We start from the raw sequence: 5,226 nt of genomic DNA on the forward strand, positions 1-5,226 counted from the left end.
TGTTTTTTTTTTTTGAGACAGGGTTTCTCTGTGTAGCCTTGGCTGTCCTGGAACTCACTCTGTAGACCAGGCTGGCCTTGAACGCAGAAATCTGCCTACCTCTGCCCCCCAAGTGCTGGAATTAAAGGGGTGTGCCTGGCCATGGCCACAGCAACTCTTATAAAAGAAAACATTTAATTGGGGGCTGGCTTATAGCTTCAGAGGTTTAGTCCATTCTCTTCATGGCAAGGAGCATGGTGGCATGCAGGCAGACATGGTGCTGTGCAAGTAATGAGATCCATGTCTGAATCCACATGTGAGGAAGAGAGAGGTCCTGGGCCTGGCTTGGGCTTTTGAAAGCTCAAAGCCCACCCCCCATGACACCCATCCTCTAAGAAGACAGCACCTGCTTCATCAAGGCCACACCTTCTAATCCTTCTCAAGTAGTGCCACTCCCTGATGACTAAGCATTCAAATACAGGAGCCTATGGGGGACATTCTTTTTGTTTGTTTTTAAGACAGGGTTTCTCAGGACTGGAACTAGCTCTGTAGACCAGGCTAGCCTTGGACTCAGAGATCCACCTGCCTCTTCCTCTTGAGTGCTGGGATTAAAGGCTTGCACCACACTTGGCTAGGGGGCCATTCTTCTTCAAACCACCACCGTGTGTGTGTGTGTGTGTGTGTGTGTGTGTGTGTGTGTGTGTGTGAGAGAGAGAGAGAGAGAGAGAGAGAGAGAGAGAGAGAGAGAGATGTGCATGCCACAGAACACATATGGAGACCAGAGAACAACTTTCAGGAGTCTCCTATTGCAAGTTTGGGGACTCAAACTCAGGTCAACAGGCTTGTGCAACAAGCAGTGTTCCCTGCTGTGCCATCTTGGTGGCCTCTTTTTGAACCTTCACAGACAGGCTGCACAGGAGCGTCTATGCCAGGCTCCCTTCTCATTTGATCCTCTGATGCACAGTCTGGTAGCACTCTCCTTTTACAAAGGGAAACCCCGCAGCAGCCGTTGTTCCTAGGCCTCAGACATCTGGTTAAGAGAAAGCTGGTGTTTAAGCCTGCTCTTGTCTGAGACCCAAGTCTGAGCCGTCTGAGACAACATTACCTCTGTCTCTCTTGAGACAGCCCTCGGCTTCAGATAGAAAGAGAGGCAAAGTGGTTTAAAATGGGCAAATGCAGCACAGGGAAGAAATTTATGGGGACTTGGTTCTTTAAGCAAGAAGCAAAGGGCAGGAGGCAGCCAGCCAGTCTGCTTTGGCTCTCAGAGGCTGGGTGCACATAATTCACCATAACTTAATTTGGGGAAATCGGTCTTCTGGGAACTGAGGTTTCTGGCATATCTGTGCGTGTGGAAGCAGAGGGGAGAAAGGACGGGGTCTTGGAGACTAGGGGAGCAGGGAGCTGTCAGCCCCAAGGAGACAAGTTCAGATAGCCTTGAGAGACAGGCATGCTGGAACAGGAAGTCACCCTTTCCAGCAAGCAAAGTGTGTGTGTGTGTGTGTGTGTGTGTGTGTGTGTATGCGCGCGCGCGCGTGTAGGGAGGAGGCTAGTCAATGAGATTTGCAAAATTTCCAGCACACAAAGCAATGAAAATAATAAAGACCACTTACCAGTGTAACTAGAGGTGGAGGGCAGGCACCATTTTAAGGATTGTGCATTAATTTATTCACTCCTGGGGACTTTTACACTGCATCGGGTTGAACCTTCACCCCCGACTCTTTGGATCAGGAATTATTCTTATTGCTCTCATTTTTCACAGGCTTAAGCTGGCGCTTACAGAATTAAGCCATTTGCTCCACAGCTATTTAGTAGCAGATCTGGGGCTCGAACAAGTGGACTTTGACCTTGAGGGTCAGAGCTCTGGAAACCACACCACATCCCTTAGGTCTGGAGCGCCCCCTGGCACGTCTCCTAGAAACAGCTTCACTTGAGGGACACTGAGAGATTCCTCTTTTAAATTTTCTGCCCTTCCTTCTTCCCTCCTTCCCTCCCTCCCTCCACCTTCTCTCTCCTGATTTTTCTGAAACAGGGTTGCACATAGCCCAGGTTAGCCTTGAGCTTGTTATGTAGCCAAGAATGACCTTGAACTCTTCATCCTTCTGCCTCCATCTCCCAAACTCAGGTCTTAGAGGGTTTGTTTGTGGGGTGGTGGACTGTGAGAGGAAGCCCGGTAAGGTTGAGCTAAGGTTAGAAGCCCCAGAGACCCTGAAGGGACGGTAGGAGCTTTGCCTGCTCCGGGAACCAGGTCCCTGTCATGTAGCCATCGCCCCCCCCTCCACACACCCATAGAGAGACTTGTGACTTGTGACCATCAGCAGCACCCCAAACCCTCCCACATGTAGATAAGGTATCCCCAACCTCTCAGACCCTGACCCACCCCAAAACTGTAAGGGGATAAAGGTGTGTGAGGATGACTCCATCGTCCGAGAGCTTCTGTCATAAGAGCTGTGACACGGCTACAGGGAAGAGAGCTGCTCCCCTGAAATGCCACCAGAAGCTCCCCCACATCCCTCACAGGCCGGTCAGCCTCCCACCCACCGGCTCAGCTTCGCCTGACCCAGCCTGACCCAGCGCAGAGCGACGATGCAGTGATAGCAAGGATGGCAGCGATGGTGGCAGCAGAGGCAATTCCCCCTCTCTGCTTGGCGTTCTCTCTCCGTAGCCTGAACCCTTGCAACCAGCCTGGCCAGAGATCTCCATGGAAACCCTCTGGTACACAGGCTCACCTTTCTTCTTGTTGTTTTGTTCTACTTCTTGTTGCTGGAGACAGGGTTTCTCTGTGGAGGCCTGGCTGTCCTGGAACTCACTCTGTGCTCTGCCTCCAGAGTGCTAGGATCAAAGGTGTGTGCCGGCGTGCCAAGCTTTCCAGAACCTTTTTCAAGGAGTGTTTTATTTTTAAGTATGACGTGTATGTGTCGGCATGTGGGTGTGGGCCCGTAAGAAGCCAGGAGAGGCAGCAGTAGGGTTCCTTGGAGCTGGAGTTACGGGGGCTTTGGAACAGCCTGACCTGGGGGCTGGGAACTGAACTCATGTTCTCTGGAAAAAGAGCCTTAACTATTGAGCCAACTCTCCAGCCCCCAGAAATGTCTTAAGAAATTGTGCTGGCACTCCATGGGTGGGCTACTTCAGTGTACAAGAGAGTCAGGGAGGCCATGGACTCTTGGGGGAGGTGCACTTGTCTCAACAGGAACTGTGCCCCTAGCAGCACCAGGGCTGGCCTCAGAAACTGCTTTCCCAGCAGTAAGACCTCAGGTGACAATAGCACAAAAATCGTAATTAATAATATGAAATAGTTAGCTAAGTGTGAGGCATGAGTTCCAGCAGATCAGGACATCTCTGAACAGGCTTAGAAGACCTAAATAGTGCAAGCCTAGATCCCAGCTACACAGCCGACTGAAGCAGGAGGATTGCAAATGCAAGGCCAGCCTGGGCTACATACAAAGTAAGTTCAAGACTGAGGCTGAAGGATCACACATCCAAGGCTAGCTCAGGCAACTTAGTGAGATCCCACCTCAAAACCAGAAGTCAAGAGAGGACAGAAGCCATCCTGGAAGGAATGGAGGCCCACCACTCTTCCCTGGGTTGGGGACAAGGTCCTGTGGCTCTGGTGAATTCTATATGAGAAGTTCTCCCTTCCAGACACATTGTCTGGTTGTTTCCTACAAGTATCTGTTGAGTGTTCCCTATGTATGGCCCGGGCCAAACACCTTCATCTTCAAATTCACAGGCAGAGTGTGTAAGCAGAGAAATATAAATTCTGTGTGTGTGTGTGTGTGTGTGTGTGTGTGTGTGTGTGTGTGAATGTGTGTATGTGTGAATGTGCATACATGTGAATGTATGGGTGTGTTTGTGAATATGTATTTGTGAGTGTGGGGTGCAAATGTGTATGTGTGAGTGTGTAGCTATACAAGTCTGTAGGTGGTTGTGTGTGCAGCAGGTGTGCATATGTTTGTACAGATGTGCATGGCCGTGTGTGTGTGTGTGTGTGTGTGTGCTGAGTCAGAAGAAGACTTCAAGTGCCTATCATCTTCTACCTTACTCCCATGAGAGAAGATCTCTCACTCAACCTAGAGCTAGGCTGGATGCCATCAAGCCCCTCTCCCCCAAGCAGGATCCTCCTGTCTCCGCCCCTCTCTGCACACAGCCAGGCAACTCTTGACCAGGAATTCCTGCTCAGACCCTCATGGCTATACAGCCTACCCTAGTACCCACTGAGCCATCATCACACCAACCTACTTCCTCAACATTCGGAAGGCCAGTGAGCAAAACTGCAGTGTTCGCTGCTGTAACTGGGGCCAGGGTGGCATTTTGAAATCATCCTTTCTCCTCCATCACCCAGACTAACATCCTCTCAACATGGGTGGTCCGGACCTTATCCTCCGGGTAAGCCTTTACTCCGGCCTTCGTCTAATCGTCATCCCTCAACCCAGCTAAAGAGTGCTCTGGGTCCCCATTGTTCAGTAGCTTCCTTGGCTCCTCACCCCACAGGGTGGCTTAGCCTAGCCGATGTGGCCCTTCCTTCCTTAGCCTGCTGATCCTGCAACATGAAAGTCCTCATATGGCCATATGACTAATCCTGCATCTGGTCCTTGTTCCTAAGATACCAGAGCACAAGCTGGAGGATTCATCCTACTCCCAAAGATGTTGTCTCAGAGCCTCAACTAAATCCTGGAGAGGCCACTGCCCTCCTGCCAGGGGACTGTGATTGGAGATGTTATTTATACTCTTTACTCAAGGATGTGTGGATGTGTATACGTGCCTGTACATGGATGTGCATGTGTTTGTGTATATATGTACATTTGTCTGCATATGTGTGTATATATGTGTATTTGTATGTGTGCATGCATATGTATGTACATCTGTCCATGTATATATGTATACACATGTATATATATGTCTGTGTGACAGGCCAAGGCAGAGCAGAGGTTCCTCCATCTTGTATTCTTGCTGAGGTCATTTTAGGCTTAACTAGGATCTGATTTTGATGGAGAATCCTGTGGAAAATTACCCAACTCTATTATAGGAACCTTAGGTCAAGATGTCCCTAGCTAACTTACCTTAGCTTCTGTTAAATTGTCTGCTTGTGCAAAACCTCTCCCTGCAGCTACCCAACAAGATAGCAGGATGTAGTTTTTGCCTTTAAAGACCCCTTATTCTAAACACTTAGCACTACACTGGGGACCGAATGCCTGAGTGTGGTCACTGGGGACCGAATGCCTGAGTGTGGTCACTGGGGACCGAATGCCT

This window comes from Mus pahari, chromosome 3, assembly GCF_900095145.1.
Source record: "Mus pahari chromosome 3, PAHARI_EIJ_v1.1, whole genome shotgun sequence".
Taxonomy (NCBI): Eukaryota; Metazoa; Chordata; class Mammalia; order Rodentia; family Muridae; genus Mus; species Mus pahari.